Source organism: Astyanax mexicanus, chromosome 7 (assembly GCF_023375975.1).
Source record: "Astyanax mexicanus isolate ESR-SI-001 chromosome 7, AstMex3_surface, whole genome shotgun sequence".
Classification (NCBI taxonomy): domain Eukaryota; kingdom Metazoa; phylum Chordata; class Actinopteri; order Characiformes; family Acestrorhamphidae; genus Astyanax; species Astyanax mexicanus.
In genome coordinates this window covers 14,119,619-14,141,949 of record NC_064414.1, presented here as the reverse complement: position 1 = coordinate 14,141,949, position 22,331 = coordinate 14,119,619, and the positions used below count along the sequence as shown (strand labels likewise).

At 43.9% G+C, this 22,331-nt stretch overlaps 1 non-coding gene across 1 annotated transcript; it reads right to left on the bottom strand.

The window, feature by feature from the left end:
- Positions 1-235: 235 nt before the first annotated feature.
- trnae-uuc (transfer RNA glutamic acid (anticodon UUC)) lies at positions 236-307 on the bottom strand. The gene has a single exon. It is a non-coding gene; the product is annotated as a tRNA-Glu (tRNA).
- Positions 308-22,331: the final 22,024 nt, after the last annotated feature.

Sequence of the window (22,331 nt, the reverse complement as noted above, 5' to 3'; positions counted from 1 at the left end):
CCCCACCTCTTCCCGTCCCGCCCCAGCCCCCGCCCCATCATTATTCAGATTGTCCTGATTGGTCAAAAAAATTCCCGCCAAAAGTATTGACCAATAAGGTTGCTATTCCTATGGAGCAATCACAGCAAGCCTACGAGTGAAATGTGTATTTAAGAGTTAGGGGTTAGAGAGATGTGTGAAGGACCGAGAGAACGGAGCAATGGCTTGTGTTTCTGAGGTTGCTGAAAACCAAAGCTTCCCATACCGGGATTCGAACCCGGACCGTCTGGATGAAAGCCAGAAATCCTACGCGTTAGACCATATGGGAGGATCTGTAGAAGAAGAGCACGATGACGAAAATCTAAAAAGGTACCGAACAATGGAGAGCATTCCTGAACCAGTCGCTCAAGGAGCGCTCAAGGATCAAGTCTGGCGTTTGTCAGATGGAACTTACTTCGGATATGTTTTTCTTAAGGATATATATAGCGTTGCTATGTACGTCGGAAAAACGGTTAGATATGATGATGCCTCAGCTCGTTTTACTTTGAACCATATAGAATGGTTTAGCTTCAGAAGACACTGCTCTGTTTTTAATGCCTACGTCAATTACAGAAATACAGAATGCAGCCCATTTTTTCAGGAGAACATGAATTTAATTTGGAAACCTCTGAATACAGGAAAGTCTAGGCGTTTTAATCTCGCGCTGGTTATGACAAGCCTCGGATGTAATGTAAGCCTCAGTGTCATTCAAGATTTAAAATGCTATGCAATTGAAAATGACCTGCACTCGCGCGATTTCCAGGTTGTTTTTAATTCAGAAGACTTCAAAAGAATGAATCGTGTCTACTTCGCAATAATTGACAGTTTGTTCTATATGAACAAATAGATTTTCTGATTATTGTCAAACATACAAAACCAACATTAATTATATTCTTAAACATTAAACTTTTATATTACATTTTAATACTTTTTTAGCCTATACTTTTCTATACTTTAGCTAAATTACCTCTCTTTCATGTGAGTTGAGATGGTTACCCCACTCCTTGAGGCTAAAGAGAGGTAAGTGGTTGCTGGTGGAGTTAAGGGGTGGGAGGGTGGTGGTAGGAAGCCAGTAAGATATGAGAGTAAGATATGAATTAGTTAGATCAATCAGTGTATTGATGGGTAAAGGAACTAGTGAACTAGCCCATTGTTTGATTCTCACATGTTGCTTCATGTGCAACTGGTTATAAGGGATTCCAGACTCCCAACAGAGTATAGACTATTGATGATTCAATAGCCCTGGGGTAAATGCAGTTTCCTCAGTAAACCAATGTCTATTCATGAATGTTCTGATCAGATCACTAAAATTTAAAACAGAGCAGTGTCTTTTTTTTTTTGATGTTTTGAATCCTTTGTTAAAAAACTTGAATAACTTGAGCTGAATTTCTAATTGAAATAGCGATAACTTCATACCTTGAAGTGGATGCTTGATATGAATGAAATACACACACACACACACAAACTCACACACACCACACACCTCCCACTCTTTTCTGTGATGTCATAACCTGAGGTCTTCAATCAAAATCACTGTATAAAAAACCCGTTGGTAATCCACAATTTACAACATTCTGGAGACAGCCCCGACGCTTGAAGACCTCAAACGCTTTGACGTTCCTCGATTTCAACCGCAATATGGACTTTGATGAGAGAAAAAACTTTTAATATGAAATTATCACAATATATTACCTTTATTAAAATTACCTTTAAGTAGTTAAATGACTGTTTCTTATGGTTTAATAGGAATTTAATAGGAATCACTCATCTTTCAGCTTAATTAATGTGAGTAGTTAACATTGTTCTATGTATCCTATGCAAAACCAAATGTAAGTGATATTTAACACTACTTTTCTACGTAATATATGAAATATGTAGTATATACATTCATCTTTTATTTTATTTTAGGATCAGAATGTTTCATTGTTGAAACTGTGACAGACTGTGATGCTGTGTCAGACGAAAGTGTGCTATATCATCCATTTCAAAGTAAGTTTTTATGAATTTTTGATTAAAAATAATTATTTAATTTCAAACGTGATGATTTGATTCCTTCAATATGAAACTCAAATTTTTATTTATATTTTCTATAGCTTTTCATCCGGAACCTAGTAACTACGGATTAACCATTCACAGTGAGTGAAACTTAATGAAATATGTAATATATGTAAATATTTAATTTAAAATATTCTAACTCATGTGATTTCTGTTCATTACAAAACAGTTACAGCCCATCAGCGTCTGACAATCTACAATTTGATTATGTTAATTCTGGTAAGAAACTTATACACACAGGTTTACTCTTACACAGGGAATGGCGAAAAAAGTAAAACATGTTTTCTCTTTTCCTTCCACAGTGACAAGTCAACAATCAAATGATTACCGACCAACTACACCTAGTGAGTAAAATTTTGAAATTATGTAATAATTATCCTTTGTTAAATAACATGCGCTAATTGAAATCTTTTTTTCGATAGGAAACAGTCCTGCATTGTCTGATCACCCAAATTTCTCCGGTGAGAAACACACACATACAGAAACACACACACACACACTCCACCCATAGCCCCCACCCCTGGGGGCCCATGGCTCCTGTTCTTCAATAGTCCCACACACACACACACACACACACACACACACTCATGCATACAGCAATAATAATTCAATTTTTTTTTTTTTTTTGTATTACAGATCTCCAACAACAAGAAGAATGCGAACTGGACGACCTGTACGACTTTCGATATCTGAAAAGGGCCGTGGAAATTTCGCTACGGAGGCTGGAACGTGCAGCTGCAAGCAGATCACGGGAGGACTATAGGTCGTCTATACCTTTGTTTACAGAACGTGTATTGCTCTTGGTTAGACATTGTGTTGATGATATAGATAATAATGTCACAGAAACGCCCCGGTTGTGATTCTTTGTTAAATAAGAATAAAGATAAAAAATCCAACAACTCGCCTTATTCAAATGAAACAAACAATAATCCACATTCATTAATCAGTGAACCAAGTACCTCAAACCTACAAACAAATCATGTAGAACACAACACAGCTCTGAACCATTTTCTGTTAGAAATGGTTAATGAGATTAATGGTAGTAATGAAAGGTTGACTTCTAATAATGAACACAGCTCTGAAATTGTATCTAATCTAGAAAATACATCAGAAACACCATACAATTTGTTTTCGGGATTAAGCGAATGCTTAACCAACATATGTTGCCGGCGCCAGGTCTAGGGGTTTCTGGGCCAGCAGCAAGGGATACACAGACCCATCAGCACTGTGTATCCTGAGAAATAACTGGATCTGCAAGTCTGCAAGTCAGTGGAGGACACAAAGCAATTAAGCAGCTTGTTCGAAGGCAGCAAGAGTTTATTTCTAAACTGAGCATGCTCAGTCCTCGAATTTTAGTGTGTTCTCCATGCAGCTCACTGGGATGAAGCGCCATCCAGCGGTTGGGTGGTGTAACACCATGTAAAAGTGTAAGACTGGCTTGAATAGCTTTTAGAATGGTTCTGATAATGCCAATAAAATACAAAAATAATAAAATAACAATAAAATAATAAAATAAAAAAATAAGTGGGGGGTGTCTGTGTTACTACAACTGTAGATGGAGGCAATTTTCTAACCCTCTACACTCTCCCCGGCTTCAAGAGATGTCTCCGGACATTCAGAACTAAACTAATTAATGCTGTTTCAAGTCATTGTGTTTCGTTTATTGTCTGTGAATGTGTGTCTATGTACATAATGTATAGTTTTAGTGTTCGTCAAACATCTAAGTCATAAGTACTGGTCTCACATAGTAGCATGCTTCAGGAAATGATGGATAGATTGTCATAGGGTAAGGCCCACAGGTAAACATTGCATTTGCTCCAGGTCTCCAATGTTGGTATGAAGCTTGACCTAACTGCTCATATGTGAATATTTCTTTGGACCTTGCAGCACGACTGGACTTCCTCACAGGCAGCTCTGCATCATCTGACAAATCTACATCAGGCTCAGCTTCTTCTATGGATTCCTCTGTATCTACATGGTGAAGCACGTTGTCTTCAGGCAGTTCTTGGACATTTTCACTAGCAAGTTCCACATCATTTGTTGATGCTTGGGTTGAGTCGGGTGCTTCCACTTGCACAGATTCTTGCTGCACACTCTCTGACTCACTTGCTTGTCTCACTGGTCTGAATTCTGGTGCTACAGCTCGGAGGTGGCAATGTGGTTTGGATGGGGATGGCTGGGATCTGGTCATTCTCCTGTCATACACAGGTAAAGGTCGATTGTTGTAAAAGAATTCTTCATCAGTGGAGTCATCAGAACAATACTGGTCTGGCTCTTTACGGTTTGTGTTACGATTTCGTCCTTGATGCTTGTTTTGTCTCTGACTGGTCTGCTCATTTGGTTCAATTGGCAAGTCATTCACAAGCAAAAGGAGGTTGCGATGCAGCACGCGGATGTTTCGGTCTCCTTTCTCAGCTTGAATCCTATACACAGGTCCATCTCCTACTTGTTCCATGACCTTGTGCACCTTGCTCTCCCAGTATGAACGAAGCTTGCCTGGACCACCTCTCTCTGACAAGTTGCGGACGAGTACACGATCCCCTGGCTGAAGAACAATGCCTTTAACACCTCGGTCATAGTGCTTTTTACCTTTGGCAGAACTTTTCTGGCTGTTACTTGCGGCGATCTTGTATGCCTCCTGCATTCGAGAAGCCCACTTCTGTGCATATTCCTGCTTGGTCAGAGTCTCTTCTTGGGGTTTGAGGTCGAACAGCAAATCGATAGGCAGGCGTGGAGCTCTTCCATAAAGGAGAAAGAATGGTGAATAGCCGGTTGCTTCATGCCTTGTACAGTTGTATGCGTGGATGAGATGAGGCAAGTGGTCCTTCCACTCCGTCTTTTTCTCCTCCTGCAGAGTACGAAGCATCTGGAGAAGAGTTCTGTTCAGTCTTTCGACTGGATTACCCTGTGGGTGATAGCAGGTGGTACGAGAATGGGAGACTCCCGCTAGCTGCTCAAGTCGCTGGAAGAGACTGTTCTCGAACTCCCGCCCCTGATCATGATGTAGCTTCTCAGGGTAGCCGAAGCGAGGAATAAAGTCAGAGAAAATCTTTTCGGCTGCCGTTTTACCAGATTTGTTCTTAGTTGGATACGCCTGAGCGAAACGTGTAAAGTGGTCACATAAGACTAAAATATACTCGTAGCCACCTCTACTTGGTTCAAGGTGAAGATAATCTACAGACACAAGCTCAAAAGGGAAAGTAGATGTTATGGACCCCATAGGTGCTTTGTCTGGAATGTTAGGCCGCTTCTGCTTGATACATGAGCACTGTCTGATGACGTAGTCTTCGATTTCTTTTTGCATGAAAGGCCAGTAAAACCTTTCTCTGGCCAAATGGATGACCTTATCAGCCCCCACATGCCCCATATCATTGTGGAGTTGCTTAAGTACCAATGGCTTAAGTTTACCTGGGAGTACTAGTTGTTTACGAGGTCCTATTTGCCTGTACAGAATTCCTTTGTCAATTTTCAGTCTATTCCATTCGTGTACTAGTCGTCGTGTCTCTTGTCCCATCTGTCTCTTGTCTTTGTCGTTAGGATTCCAGCACACTTTCTTTAATCTGATCACTTCACAGATGGCGATATCCTCCTTCTGTGCAGTTCTAATATTCTCTGGAGTTATGGGGGGAACACTCACCGAAAGCTCATCTTGGTCACCACTCTGCAGTTGTAGGGCAGCCGCCCAGGGCACATCTTGATTTTTCACAGCTTCTCCTCCCTGCCAGACAGCAGACACTACTTCTGGAGGCATGATTTCAGTATACTCCTTAAGATGATCTTGGAGTTGCAGTGGATACCGCGAAAGGGTGTCAGCGTCGGTGTTTGCTTTACCTGGCCTGTACTTAATGGTGAAATGGAAGTCAGCTAACTCTCCCACCCATCTATGTCCAACTGCGTTCAACCGGGCTGTGCTTAACACGTAAGTAAGGGGATTATTATCAGTATATACTGTAAAAGTGGGCGCATAATACAGATAATCTCGAAATTTATCGCAGATTGCCCATTTCAACGCGAGAAACTCAAGAGTGGAGATGGTAGTAACTCTGAGTTTTCCCCCCTGCTGCTGGTAAAGCACAGCCTCCAAACCTTCATTGGAAGCATCTGTGTGTAACACAAATGGTAGTTCGAAGTTTGGATATGCTAGGATGGGTGGGTGGGTCAACATGTCCACCAGGTTACTCAGGATGGTACTGTGTTCCGGCGTCCACTGCACAGGTGTCTTGGATGACATCTGACCCTGAGTGGTGCGTCTTATTTTGGATTTGCTGTTTGTCTTGTTGTGGCTATCTTCACTGGGACCCTCCAGGAGCTTGAACAGGGGTCGTGCAATCCTTGAAAAGTCCTGTATGAAGGACCTATAGTAACCCAAGAACCCTAATAAAGCTCTGACCTCTCCTACAGTCTTTGGCTCTCTCTCTTTTAACTGAAGCACTGCTTCCAGGTCCTTAGGGTCTACCTGAACTCCTTCACTAGATACTAGCCTCCCTATGTACCTCACCTGGCGCTTGAACAGCTCACATTTTTTAGGACGCAACTTCACTCCATGCTCTCTTAGACGACAGAGCACTCGCCTGAGGTCCCTGACATGATCAGAGAATGTCTTGGAAAAGCAAAGGACGTCATCAAGGTATGGAGAGCAGCATTCATCCCTCAGACCATCAAGGATGCCCTCCATTGTCCTTTGAAATGCAGCCGGCGCGTTAGTCAGACCAAACGGGAGCCGATTCCATTCATAAAGGGACCAGGGGGTACTAAAAGCAGTCAGATGTCTGGAAGCCTCATCAACAAAACCCTGGTGGTAAGCACTGCCCTGATCAAGTATAGAGAACCAGGAATAACCACCAAGATTATCAAGCAAATCTTGGATACGGGGAAGTGGGTGGCGGTCTGGAACTGTTTTGCGGTTTAACTCACGAAAATCCACACAGAGACGCAAGCTCTTGTCCTTTTTCCGGACACAGACCACAGGGGACGAGTACGGAGAGATGGATTTTCTTATCCAACCATGGTCTAGTAAATTCCGGACATACTCTTTCACTTCTTGGTACAGAGGCTTGGGTATTGAATTATAACACTTCTGCACAGGTGTTTCATCTCTCAGGTGTATTTTCAGTTGTAGGTTCGGTATGCACCCAATGTCAGCATCATCTTTCGCGAATACATCTGACTCACAGTATAACATTTCTCTGACCACCTGTTGCTCATCCTCACTAAGGTGTGATAGATCAACAGGGGGGTGCCACTTGTCCTTTGTGGTTGCCATAAATGAATTTCCATCATTTTCTTGACTTGAGCTAGACCCTTCACTTTGTTTGAGCTGTGCTGTGCACATTTGAGTACTGGTGAAATTCTGAGATTCTGGTGCCCCACAGGAATACTCTACTGGCTGTACTGCTATAACATCTTCAAGGGTGCCCAACACAGTTCTCCGTGGAAGATAGATGTCATGTTTGGTTGAGTTCTGGAGGGGAATCTTTGCAAGTTTAGAGAAACCACTGGGAACATCTATTAGTGTGGGAAATGGCTCTAACCCCTCAGGACAATAACACTCGGGACTAGGTTGGAAGAGCATCGTTCCCCCTTTTGGCTTGGTTCTGACCCTACACTTGACTTCATAAATTTCACCAGCAGGAACTAGTACACCCTGCTTTCCCACTCTCACACTAAAGGATTGGGATGTCTCTCTATGTACTGACATCTGAAGAACAGAGACCAGAGACTCCACTGTACTCTCACTGACACTCAGAGCTTCCTTTAGTAAGGCAATAACATTAATTGCACTCTGCTCTTCCTTGTTTTCTTTGATTATCTCTGCTATGACATTACTACCTAAAAGAGCACACTGAACAGAGCTCTGACCAATTAGTATTGGTACCTGGATGGCTACATGACCCTGACTCTCACTACATACTTGAAGATCAACTTCTGCCCAACCCTCAAAGGGAACCCCGGCCCCATTAGCAGCAGATACTTCAAGGGGGTGATCGGTCAAAAGAGTGTTAAGGGGAATTATCTTAAGCTTAGGCAACATTTTTGCTACGCATTCCCTCCCTACTATAGTCACCTGAGCCCCTGAATCAAGCAGCATTTGGATTGGGACCCTATTGATTGTGCACGACACCATACACTTTTTGCCTATGAGCTGAGCTACATGTTTTCGAGGAGGGGGACAAGGATGCTGTGGGTTTTTTGCTTTGGTCGTTCCTTTACATTGCTTCTGCACAGAGGGCTTTTCAGTAGCGACGGTCACTGGCAGCCCCCGCCCCAGTGACCCCACCCCGTTTCCCGGCGGCTTCCTCTGCAGACAGCCAATGGCCCTATGCCCTTCTTGACCACATATAAAGCAGTGAGGACAGCTCAAGTTGTTTCGCTGTACACAGTTTTGACACCTGCCTTTCGTCTCAAGCATTGGTGCTGGGTGGTAAACAGGAGGTGAGGAGTTATTAGAGGTCATGCTCTCAGTGGGTTTTACCATCTGGGCCAAGCTTTTAGTTAAGGAAGACACTTGGGCTGTCAATTCCATGATTGCAGCTCGGTTGGCCTGTAACTCTGAGTCAACATGGGCAGATTTAGACTGGTCGTTCTGTCCGCTACTGGTATGCTGAGCTGTACTTACAGTCAATGTTCGGGCTTTGGCAACTGACCCAAGGCGTTTTAACCTATCTGTCTCCTCACTGGTGGACTTAGTGATCTGTTCTAAAAGGCAGTCATCACTAACCTGCAAGTCTGTCAAGTAAGGTTTGAGGTCACGTCTAACATGGCTACTTTTTTCATGAAGAACCTGGTAAAGCGTGTGTAGGAATGTGCCCTGAACAAGCTTTCGGTCATAGCAAAAGTCAGCACCAGATTGTTGGGACTCAAAAAGAACTCGCTGTTTTAGACCCATAATGCGATACAAAAACTGCTGTGGACTCTCCTTATCTTGTTGCCTAGCATTACTTAACTCTAAAAAGAGTTCAGAACTGTTTTTATCTCTAATGTGGGAGCGGAGAAAACGCTTGAGCTCTCCTACAGACAAGTCATCCTTATTGGTAAGCATCTCTCTAAAGGTACCTGGTTTGGTTATCCTGAGCACTGTACGGATAATCTCAGACTCACTAAACCCTTCTTGTAACCCTTCATCAAGTTGTTTACAAAGGCTACTGTATGACATGTCAGACCCTGTATCAGAAATTTGACCACCATGAAGTTTGAATTCCCTGCGTGGAAACAGAGCAGCTACATCAGTAAACCTCACTACCTGATCAGCGATGCTGGACTGTGGACTGGATCTACCTGGCGGGACACTATCAGCAACCCTTGTGGAAGACCTGGCTGGTGTCAAGGTTGGGTTGTTCTGATGTGGGGTGTTAGTGTCATTGACAGCAGTCCCAGCAGTCTGATGTGGAACAGAAGGAGCAGGATCGTGAGGAGCTGGCGTGACAGGATCTGGCTGATGAGAAGGTGCATGGTCGGTCTGAAGTGATGCAGCACAGTCACTTTTATCAGCTCCTACTTCTTTGGCCAACAGCTCAATTGTCACAGTTTAGCCTTTGTCTGTCTTCTGTTTCTCCCTCGTTTGGTCTCTTGTTCTCCTGCCCCTCTGTTTACCTGTCATGTTTTCCAGCCATGTGCTTGTGTTGTTGTTTTTGTACCTGTCTCCACCCTAACTCCGCCCCAGCCCAGCCCTAGCTATTAGTGTTCTCACCTGTGTCTTGTCTGTAACCCCGCCCCCTCGTCATCCTAGCCCAGGTGTTTCTCACTCTCCTCATGTATTTAAGCCCGTCTGTTTGAATGTTCAGTGTCGAGTCTTTTGTATTTTGTCTTTTGTATCTTGTATCCAGTATCCAGTATGTATCCTTGCTACCCGTATGTTTCCTTGTCTTAGTTTCTTAGTCTGTGTTTCTTGTTTATATCATCCAAGCCTTGTTTTTGCGTTACCCGCGTTTTGTTTATTTTGATTTATCTTGTCTGTTTAATTATAATAAATATCTTTGCACTTACGTCCTCCTCCTCCTTCACACCCCTCCGACTCCCTCGTAACATAAGACTCGACCTAAATATGGACGTAGCGAAGTGGAATGCCACGAGGAAGGCGGACCTGGCGTATCTCCGGTTCCTCGCGGAGCTAATTCGGGGGGATGAACCGCTCCCGGCGCCCCTCCGTGGGGTGGAGAGTGTCGGCCCAGCTCCAGCTAAGCTAACTAGCATGTTAGCTCCACCGCACTCTCCAGCCCGACCGACTTCCAGCACTCCAGCTCGGCCGGCTTCAAGCTCTCCAGCGCGGCCGGCTTCCAGCTCTCAAGCCCGGCCGCCTTCCAGCTCTCAAGCCCGGCCGACTCCCAGCTCTCAAGCTCGGCCGGATCCCAGCTGTACAGCCCGGCTGGATTCCGGGTTTTCGACTCCTGCTCCGGAAGCAAGCTCCGGTCCGGTGTTTTCAGCCACGCCCACTGCTGAGTCTGCGGCTCCTGTCCGGATCTTGGCGGCAGCCGCACTCTCAGCTCCCGCTGAAGCGGCTTCTTCGCCAGCAGGACCCACCGCCTCTGGATCAGCGCTGCCCGCGGCTCCCGCCGCCTCTGAATCAGCGCTGCCTGCGGCTCCGGCCGCCTTTGACTCTGTGCCCGCGGCCCCGGCCGCCTCTGACCCAGTTCCCGCGGCCCCGGCCGCCTCTGACCCAGTTCCCGCGGCCCCGGCCGCCTCTGACCCAGTTCCCGCGGCCCCGGCCGCCTCTGACCCAGTTCCCGCGGCCCCGGCCGCCTCTGACCCAGTTCCCGCGGCCCCGGCCGCCTCTGACTCTGTGCCTGCTGTTACCCCAGTTCTTGTGCCTGGGGGTCCAGCCTCTGCTCCTGTGCCTACTCCCAGGTCACGAGCTCCTAGACCCGCCGCGCCTGCTCAAGCTGCACCCGCCGCGCCTGCTCAAGCTGCACCCGCCGCGCCTGCTCAAGCTGCACCCGCCGCGCCTGCTCAAGCTGCACCCGCCGCGCCTGCTCAAGCTGCACCCGCCGCGCCTGCTCAAGCTGCACCCGCCGCGCCTGCTCAAGCACCAGCAGCACCCGCTGCTCCAGCCTCAGCTCCAGCCCAAGCACCAGCAGCACCCGCTGCTCCAGCCTCAGCTCCAGCTCAAGCACCTGCAGCACCCGATGCTCCAGCCTCAGCTCCAGCTCAAGCACCAGCAGCATCCGCTGCTCCAGCCTCAGCTCCAGCTCAAGCACCAGCAGCACCCGCTGCTCCAGCCTCAGCTCCAGCTCAAGCACCTGCAGCACCCGCTGCTCCAGCTCAAGCACCAGCAGCTTCCGCTGCTCCAGCCTCAGCTCCAGCTCCAGCACCTGCTGCCACAGCTCCAGCTCCAGCACCTGCTGCCACAGCTCCAGCTCCAGCACCTGCTGCCACAGCTCCAGCTCCAGCACCTGCTGCCACAGCTCCAGCTCCAGCACCTGCTGCCACAGCTCCAGCTCCAGCACCTGCTGCCACAGCTCCAGCTCCAGCACCTGCTGCCACAGCTCCAGCTCCAGCACCTGCTGCCACAGCTCCAGCTCCAGCACCTGCTGCCACAGCTCCAGCTCCAGCACCTCCGGCCTCAGCCTCAGCTCCTGCAGCTCCCGCTGCTCCAGCCTCAGCTCCAGCACCAGCAGTGCCTGCCGCCCACGTGGTACCCACTGCTCCAGACCCTGTGCCCGCGGCTCCGGCCGCCTCTGACCCTGTGCCCGCGGCTCCGGCCGCCTCTGACCCTGTGCCCGCGGCTCCGGCCGCCTCTGACCCTGTGCCCGCGGCTCCGGCCGCCTCTGACCCTGTGCCCACTCCCAGAACTTTGTATACCCCCAGGCCTGCCCCAAGGCCCCCTGTCTTTGCCCCCAGAACTGTGCCCAGGCTGGCTCCTTGGACTTCCGTACAGACTTTCGCCAGTCCTGGGCACCCACCAATGTTTGTTCCCGTGTCTCTCCCTGTCCTGGTCCCGGTGTCTGTGTTTGTTCCCATTCCTGTCCCCGGTGGTTTTCCTGTTCCCGTCCCTGTCACTGTGTTTGTGTCCGTCCCTGTCCAGGTATTTGTTCCAGTTCCCCGGTCCAGTTTTGTCCAGCCCCCTGTCCAGTCTCAGCCCTGTGTCCAGCCTCCTGTCCAGCCCTGTGTCCTGTCCCCTGTCCAGTCTCAGTCTCCGTTCCCTGTCCAGTCTCCGTCTCCTGTTCGGTCCCCTGTCCAGTCTCTGTTTCCGTCCACAGTCCAGTCCCTACCCTCTGTCCAGTCTAAGCCCCTAGCCCAGTCTATGTTCTCCTCCACAGTCCAGTCTCTGTCCCAGTCTAATGTCCAGTCCTCTGTCCAGTCTCCGTTCGTGTCCCCTGTCCAGTCCCTGTTCCCTCTCTCTCGGCGCCTCTGGTAGTGGCGCCGTTGAGGGGGGGTAATGTCACAGTTTAGCCTTTGTCTGTCTTCTGTTTCTCCCTCGTTTGGTCTCTTGTTCTCCTGCCCCTCTGTTTACCTGTCATGTTTTCCAGCCATGTGCTTGTGTTGTTGTTTTTGTACCTGTCTCCACCCTAACTCCGCCCCAGCCCAGCCCTAGCTATTAGTGTTCTCACCTGTGTCTTGTCTGTAACCCCGCCCCCTCGTCATCCTAGCCCAGGTGTTTCTCACTCTCCTCATGTATTTAAGCCCGTCTGTTTGAATGTTCAGTGTCGAGTCTTTTGTATTTTGTCTTTTGTATCTTGTATCCAGTATCCAGTATGTATCCTTGCTACCCGTATGTTTCCTTGTCTTAGTTTCTTAGTCTGTGTTTCTTGTTTATATCATCCAAGCCTTGTTTTTGCGTTACCCGCGTTTTGTTTATTTTGATTTATCTTGTCTGTTTAATTATAATAAATATCTTTGCACTTACGTCCTCCTCCTCCTTCACACCCCTCCGACTCCCTCGTAACATCAATAAGCATGTCATTAAGAATGAGGAGTTGAGTCATGCCCTCATCTTCCATGTCTCTCAATCGCTCACTCCGTAGATAATCAACAATGAAGTCATAAAGGTCTGGCTCACCTAAGTCAGCTAAGGTGACTGCTGACTCTTCCTCTTCTATGGCGTGTGCAATTGTCCGCAGCTGACTCTCATTCAAAGCTGAAAGTCTCTTCTGAATCGTGTAGACTAGCATCCGTCGTGGGGTAGAAGTAGCCATTGGGACTGGACAACAGTGGCCTCCGCTCTCTGGATGACGCACGATAATGCAGCCTTCCCTGAAGCTGGACTCCCCGTCTCAGTTGCAGTACTCTCCTTCCCCGCGAGGTGGCGCTAGATCCCGGACGAGCCCCCAATTGTTGCCGGCGCCAGGTCTAGGGGTTTCTGGGCCAGCAGCAAGGGATACACAGACCCATCAGCACTGTGTATCCTGAGAAATAACTGGATCTGCAAGTCTGCAAGTCAGTGGAGGACACAAAGCAATTAAGCAGCTTGTTCGAAGGCAGCACGAGTTTATTTCTAAAATAAACATTTCTTTCATTCATTTCATCACTTCAATAATTATTATTTAGTTTTTTTTCATATATAATAGCAAGGTATAAAATATAATTTGTTCATATAGAAATACACATACACATTCTTGTTGTAATTTACCCTGTATATACTTCCCATTGTAAATATGTTGTAAATATGTAAAATACAGAATACTTATTATATTGGTTTCTTTGTCAACATATACAAGTTTAGCTAGTTTCATAGTATCTCCAATAACATGACAGTAAAATGCGAATATGCATTTCAGAGTATATGTAAAATATATGTATATGTAAATCTAAATATATATATATATAAGATATTCAAATATTAGCTTATACTATCACACATTTACTCAACATTACATTTTCCCCATTACACAGCTACACATACAACATTTACACCAACATCTCAACAAACACATATACTCGAGGCAGCCGAGGTAGCTTAATACTGCCAGTATTACTGCTTACACTCACAGAAAAAATAGAAGTTGCACTGTAGTACATTTTAACTTTATGAACTGCACTAATAAGGCTTCGACTGATCAGAAACAACCATTTTTAACTCCAAAACACAGACGAAATGCATTCGCGTGGATACTCATAACACACTTATGCATAGTACTCAGAAACTCACAAAATGGTGGATACCATACCTCAGAATACTAGAAAACTGCACCGATATGGTGTCACTAGCTCTAGTTTCAGAACAAAAGTGCTGTTTAACAAAGCATGACTCTGTAATATGTACAAAGTTGGCTATTTTACATGAACAAAACATTCAGAAATACTCATGAAAAGCATGTGTATGGACTCTCTCATTGTTAGGTAAGATGGCACCCTCAGCTTAGTGATTAGTCACCGCAGAACCAAAGATTAGATTACAGGCAAAACTAAACGTTTTTAAACAACAAAACACCTCAAAACACTTAACAAAACGCTCTCCTAGCCATTTTTATTACTATTTCTGTTAACTAGACTGTTTAAAGTAGTGTTTTTAGTTACCTGCAAGTCAGTGGAGGACACAAAGCAATTAAGCAGCTTGTTCGAAGGCAGCACGAGTTTATTTCTAAACTGAGCATGCTCAGTCCTCGAATTTTAGTGTGTTCTCCATGCAGCTCACTGGGATGAAGCGCCATCCAGCGGTTGGGTGGTGTAACACCATGTAAAAGTGTAAGACTGGCTTGAATAGCTTTTAGAATGGTTCTGATAATACCAATAAAATACAAAAATAATAAAATAACAATAAAATAATAAAATAAAAAAATAAGTGGGGGGTGTCTGTGTTACTACAACTGTAGATGGAGGCAATTTTCTAACCCTCTACACATACAAAATGCATTAATAGAACACAACACACTCTGAACTCTGAACCCTTTTCTGTTAGAAATGGTAAAATTCAAACCGCTCTAACGCAGCACAACACATGCACAGCTCTGAACCCTTTTCTAATGGAAATGATAAATGAGATGAATGAAAGCATGACAGAACCACAACCTTGTGTCGCCACTGTACCATCCCCTATAAATGATTCGTTTGAAACATCTCAGGAATTATTACAACAACTAAACCAGAGTCTCTTGAGATTAAATGAAATTCTTGCAAACATGGGTCAGGATTCACACATTTTACCAAGTAGTCCTGTTAACGAGAATGTTTCAAATAGCCCTTCTCCATCTACTGATGAAATGGAGGATATCCATACACCAAACAGCTGTAATGAGCAACAGCCGGAAATACATCAGATGCCTAGTGTGAGTGAGGGAGAGCAAATGGGATTTGGGAGAGATGATCAACCCGGACATGTTTTAGATCCAAACATAGTTATAAATCGTATAGACAACTTCAATACAACAGAAATTAGACGAAGGATAAACTTTTCCTCATTAGGAAACGTTGATTCATTTGGGGATTTTTACAACTATGTGTTGGAGGTTTTAAACCGCATGCTTGAAGTTGGGAACGATAAAGTAGGCCCACGTGACGTAGTTCATGTTGAAATACAAGGCAAATCTCTCAATGTTTCATTGCGTGTTGAGGTAATCAATGGTAACATAGAACTCGATTCGATTCTGACCATGATAGAAAAATCGATACAGAGTAGGTTTGAAATACTTTCTGACGAAACTATAGAACTGGTGATTCGAATTGTACATGCACCACATGGTGGTACACGCAATAGTATGTCCAAGATGTTCAATTCTGACGTTGTACAACAAAAAATTAGACATCTTTACGTTTTTGATAACCGTGACAACCTTTGTTTTGCTTTATGCGTTTCCAAATTGCTGAATCCGGAACAAAGTGATTATCAAATAGAACAAAACGCGAGACAATTACAATCTGATGTAGGATTATCTGTAAATGATACGGTTAGCTTTGCAGACATTACACGATTTGAGCAAAAGTTGAATTGCAAAATTGTAGTGTTGTTCCGAACCACCAAGGTCAAAAAAGGGTATTCTTTTTTTCAGACTACCAAAACACCCCACAGCAAAACCTTGTTTCTGTTTTTGCATGAGAATCATTATTATGGATTGAAAAACCTCAAAGCTGTACTAGGTACAACGTATGTATGTTCTTACTGTTATGCAGGATTTAACGATAAGAAACATCATAAATGTGATTACCACTGCAACGTGTGTCTCGACAGCGAATGTCCCAAACGTGCTAAGCAAACTGTACAATGCAAAGACTGTCTGAGGATCTGTAGATCCCAGTATTGTTTTCAAAAGCATAAATCTCAGAATGGTACGGATGAATCTTTGTGTAAAACTAGGTTCTACTGTACCGGGTGCAACACATTGCAGGATCGTGGTTCAAAAAAACACGAGTCTCGTAAAACCCTGTGTAGACACCGCGGCGCTAAAATTGAGTCTAACTTTGATCATCAATGTTTTATGGAACCTTTAAAACGAGAACAGTCGGATGAAAAGTACATCTTTTATGATTTTGAATTTAATCAGGAGACGGGGTACCACGTAGCAAACTATATATGTTGCATTGATTTTAAAGGTAATGTTTGGTCTGCTGAAGGTACCGATTGTGTTTCCGCATTTTTCAAAAAGTTTCGGAGGAACAAATACAAAGGTTATACTTTTATAGCCCACAACGCTAGAGGGTACGATTCCTATATACTGTTGAACAGTTTAGTCGTAGAAGGTGTTACGCCTTGCCTCATAGCACAACAGTAAAATCTTGTGCTTTGAAGATAAAAAGTTTGATCAGAGATACATCGACAGTCTCTCGTTTCTGCCCATGAAACTTAGCGCAATTCCCAAGGCTATGGGATTCACGGCTGAAAAAAAGGGGTATTTTCCACATTTCTGGAATACCCAAAAAAATCTAAACTATGTAGGTCCATATCCGCATCCCGAGTTTTACAGTGTAGATAGCATGATGTCAAAAGAGAGAGACGAATTTTTTGAGTGGTACAAAACACTCGACGGAAAGGTCTTTGACTTTAAGCAAGAGTTGGTTGCTTATTGTCAAAATGATGTTCGCATACTCAGAATGGGGTGCATGGCTTTCAGGAATGAGATACTGAGTAGCACGGGTGTAGATCCGTTCAAGTGCATCACCATAGCTAGCGTATGTTTGAAAATCTTTAGAACCAACTTCCTGCCTGAGAACATGTTAACCATTCCGCCTCTGGACAATTACATCAATAGGCAGAAATCATTCTCCACACCCGCAATACAATGGCTTGAATACATCTCTGGCAGAGACAATATACCCATTCAGCATGCCCTTAATGAAGGCGAGGTAAAGATTGGCAACTACTTTGTAGACGGTTACTTTGAAGATGGTGGTGTCCGAAAAGCTTTTGAGTTTCTCGGATGTTTTTATCACGGATGTGACAAATGCTTCCCTTCAAACCTGACTCATCCTCTAAGTAAGACTTACCAAACCTTTGGTGAAATTTTGCAGCAGTCTTTGGAAAAGATTCAGATTTTACAAAACACTCACAACTTGCACGTCACAGTAATGTGGGAACATACATGAAATGAGATGAAAAGGTCAAATCATGATGTTAAAAAAATTCTCGATCACTTTGACTTTCCTGAGCGAATGAAGCCGCGAGACGCTCTGTTTGGCGCTCGTACAAATGCGTTGCATTTACACTATGTGGCTCAACCCTGTGAGAGAATAGATTACTATGATTTCACATCTCTCTATCCATACGTAAACAAGACAAAGAGGTACCCCGTAGGTCACCCCACTATCATCTTTCGCAACTTTAAGCCGTTGGAAGATTATTTCGGTCTCATGAGACTAAAAATCTTACCTCCCAAAGGACTATGGGCTCCTGTTAGAGTGAAAAGCAAGCTCCTGTTTCCTTTGTGTAGAATGTGTGCTGAACTACAACAGCAAATTTGTAACCACACGGACGAGGAGAGGGCTCTGACTGGAACTTGGGCTAGCATAGAGGTTTTGAAGGCTCTTGAGAAAGGTTACCGAGTGATGAAGGTTTTCGAAATCTGGCACTTTCCTAACCAGACGGATGAGTTGTTTGCAGATTACATTAAAATGTTTCTAAAAACAAAACAGGAAAGCTCAGGGTACCCCTCTTGGGTAGTTGATGAGGTTGGCAAAAAAGAATACGTTGAAAAGTACCGCGAGAATGAAGGCATAGAACTTGATCCTTCACACATAGTTGTAAATCCTGCCAAGAGATCTGTAGCAAAACTGGCTTTAAATTCCTTGTGGGGAAAGATGTGTCAGAGATCCGACAGGTCAAACACGACTCTAATCCAAGACCCTAGCGAGTTTTTACAATACATGTTTTCTGACGTGTATGATGTAAGTCATTTCTCATTTTTGAACAAGGATGTGGCGATGGTTCAGTGGCGATACAGTGATGAGAGGTTTCTGAAACCGGGTAATGCTAATGTTTTTATAGGAATTTTTACCACAGCGTACGCTAGACTTGAACTGTACAACCTGATGGATCGACTCCAACAGAGGTGTCTCTATACGGACACAGACTCTGTGATTTTCAAAAGTCAACAGGGTGACTGGATGCCGCCTCTAGGCGATTACTTGGGGGGTCTGACGAGTGAATTGGATGCCGGTGATCAAATTGTAGAATTTGTTAGCGGGGGACCAAAAACCTACGGGTATCGCACTCTCAAAGGAAAGAGTGTGATGAAGGTCAAAGGTATAACGTTAAACTATACCAATGCTCAATATGTAAATTTGAAATCGTTGACAGAACTGGTCGACAAAACCTTTAAAAACCCCGACTGTGACGCTGAAATTATGACGTCTTATAACCAAATTGTAAAAGATAAAAGAGGCTTTCATTTGAAAAACAAACCACAAAAGAAACGGTTCAGAGTTGTGTATGACAAGCGTATTCTGCTGCCAGATTTGACAACTTTACCTTACGGTTATTAACAGAAAATTACCTTGTAAAATGGTGATACCCAACTCGTTTGACGCTAGACTTCAGCTTCCTTTTTCATGTATCGTTTGTGGACCCAGCAATAGCGGGAAATCGTTTTTTATCAAAACGTTACTACAAAATTGTGCGGTTTCAATGTCAAAAATTCCAGATCAAATTGTATGGTGTTATTCCTGCTGGCAACCTCTCTATGATGAGTTGATGAACGTTGTAAACATTCGCTTTGTTCAAGGTATACCCGACTCTTTGTGCGACGATAATATTTTTCCACAGCACACATCAAGCCTGGTCATTTTTGATGATTTAATGCTTTCGGCTAGTAATAATTTGGAGGTACAGAATGCTTTCACAAAATATACACACCATAGAAACCTGAGCGTCATCTATTTGGTTCAAAATTTGTTTTTTCAAGGGAAAAGTAGCAGAACTATAAATTTAAACACCATTTATATGGTTCTATTTAAAAATCCTATAGATAAATTACAGATCAGTGTGCTGGCGCGTCAAATGTATCCCGGAAACGGAAAATTTATGTTGGAGTGTTTCCAGGATGCCACAGCCAGACCTTACGGGTATTTATTTGTAGACTTGAAAGCATCAACGCCAGAAGAACTTCGTCTCAGATCAGGGTTGTTTTCCTGGGAGAATCCTGCCGTTTATATACCCAAGAAAAAAGTTTTTTGACATAATGTCCGCTCGACTAAAAAGAAATTACCAGACGCTGCGATCGCTATATCAAGCATCGCCTAGAGAAAGAAAGCTTATATTGCACAATGCTCCCAGAGACCTCATACTAGCCATCTGTGAATTAGCTCTTAATCTACTGAGAGGACACATTCCTCTAACGTCGCAACAGTATCGTCAATTGAAAAGGCAAAAGAAATCGATTAAGATTTTTGCTGATAAAAGAAAATCTGTGGAAGCTAAAAGAAAGTCTATTAATCAGTCTGGAGGGTTTCTTCTACCTTTGCTAAGTGTAGCTGTCCCTTTTCTTAGCAGTTTGTTAGGACCACAGAAATAGCATGGAAACTGCGGACAAAATGTATTTGGTACCTCAACATCAATTGAATAGGCTTAAAGCCATAACAAGCGGTACAGAAAATGTTAGAAAGACTGTGGAAAATGATTTAGATGAAACAATGCGTCATATTCTGTCCAGGTCTGATTTGACACCTTATGAAAAGGCAAAACTTTACGCTTCATCCTTGCAAAGATTTCTAAGTTTAGTCAAACAAGGGGATGAGCAAAAGAGTCAGCTAACACTATCCCTACCCGTTGAAACTGAAAATAATCCCGTGACGGATGTGACTAGGGATCATCACTCATCCGAAGATGACGTTGTAAAAGAGGTTGTTGGAAATGTTGCAGCCAGAACAAGAAAAAATGCTTCTTACATCATGGAGAAAATATCAAAGTCTAGCGACGTAGCTTCGTGGAATGACAAGGGTGAATTTATTTTCAAAGGCAAAACAATCAAAGGATCGCACATGTTGGACTTGGTTAAAAACCTCACAGCGCCTCAAAAAGTGTCTGATGATCGGAGACCCCTAGGGTGGTCGGAAATGTTACAAGCCGTGGCGGGTTTAAACATGCCCTTTTCAGCTATTCCTAACGTCGGCGTTCGACGTAAAATATCGGACATTAAGAAATCCAAGTATTTGTTTTCCCCCGCCGCTTAGACACCCCCAAGTTCAAAAAGTAGCGACTCTGACTCTTCAATTGATACTCTTGAACCAGTTTTTAAGTCTCCTAGTTTTAACCCTACAACATGGTTAAATTTCTAAATGTGTGTGTGTATGAATATAATGATGTAATAATGATAAAGCAATGTAAAAAATGTTTTGTAATCTTATTGTTTATTTCAATAAATGCATTTACAATGAATTTTTATATTTTCATAGTCGTTATTTCATTATGAATTACATTCTAAATTTTTAACGCATTGAACACATTTCATGACACAGTGTTTATTTACTCTAGGATAAATTTTTTTCACAAAAGATACAACCATGTCATCGTTTCTTTTCAAATCATTGGTGTACAAAGACATAATTTGATTAAAAGAATATCCTTTAGCTCTGTGACATAAAAAGAATATGCAGTGTTGTCCGCAGCAAACTGAGTCAAATCTTTGCACTTGCTTCGAGTTGTGTTTTATTTCAACGCAGTTCTTTTTTTTAAAAGAATAAATAGAATCAGGAAAGAGTTCATAAATTGGGGAGTTTCCGTACGAATCAAAAAATTCTCCCGAAGTACCGTCGTTGAGACATATTGCCAACCAGTGTTCTCCAGGCATGTGACTGGGGTGAGTGTTTACGATGAAAAGTGCAGGAAACCGCATCATCACACCTTCAGGTAACTCGTCACAGGGTAAAACACCGCAAAATATATTTTTTACAAAAGGACAGCTTTTCATCAACTCTAAAAGTTCTCTGGTGTCCATGATTTACTGATAATCGATGAGCACGTTTCGTCGATTGTTGATTTCCAGAATTGAATCAAAACTGGCGTATACAATTAGATTTACGGTCCACGGAAGAGGGTTTCGAAATCTTAGCTCCAACCTCATATTTCCCGACTTTATGAGCGATAGATGCTGCCCGCAATCATCGTCAGGACTTAGGTTGAAAGCAACCAGCGTGTATCCTTGCGTGTATTCTTGACGATTTATTGAAAGACCCTGATCTTTAAGATGTTTTCCGGATGCCAAAACCAAAGACTGAAATTCACGGACGACGTTACCGGATTCAAAATTAGGTTGAAATGGTTTTGCAGGGTATTGTGTTCCGTCAACATAAAGAGCTATAAACTCTGTATCATAATGTTTAAAATTGAAAGGGTTATAACGAAAATCACCCGAGTACGCTTGATTGTCCACGATCGAAAATATAAGACGTTTAGGGAGAGGTCCCAGAAACAAATTCTCTTGTGTACATATACGGCTCCCTGCCGGTAGACTGAACGTCTTCATGCACACTCTTTCGATGGGGTATTTAGCAGTCGCGTTAAGTAATGCCTGCGCATGACCCAATTTGACGGCCGGAGAAACTGAAACTTTTTTCACATAGAGAGAAGCCGATAGTAGTTTAAGAGTGTAATCCCTGGCTCCTTCTTTCATTAGACAAAATTCATCTTTACTTCGCACCATTTTAATTTTCAAGTCAACTCCATTCAGTAAAAGTTTATCCTGAAAAAATATATCGGAGTGGATATGGCCAATCAAGTCAAAGGTTTTGCTTTCAGAGCTAAAAAGGGCCCTGTTATTGAGTCCACTGTTCTGACCCTGAGGATCTGTTGATTCCATATGACCCGCTGTGTCTTTGTAAAATAGACCTGCTGTATATAGCGTTTCCAAGGCATCTTTACCGTAATTTAAGAGTAATTCCATTATAGCTCTGTAAGGGTA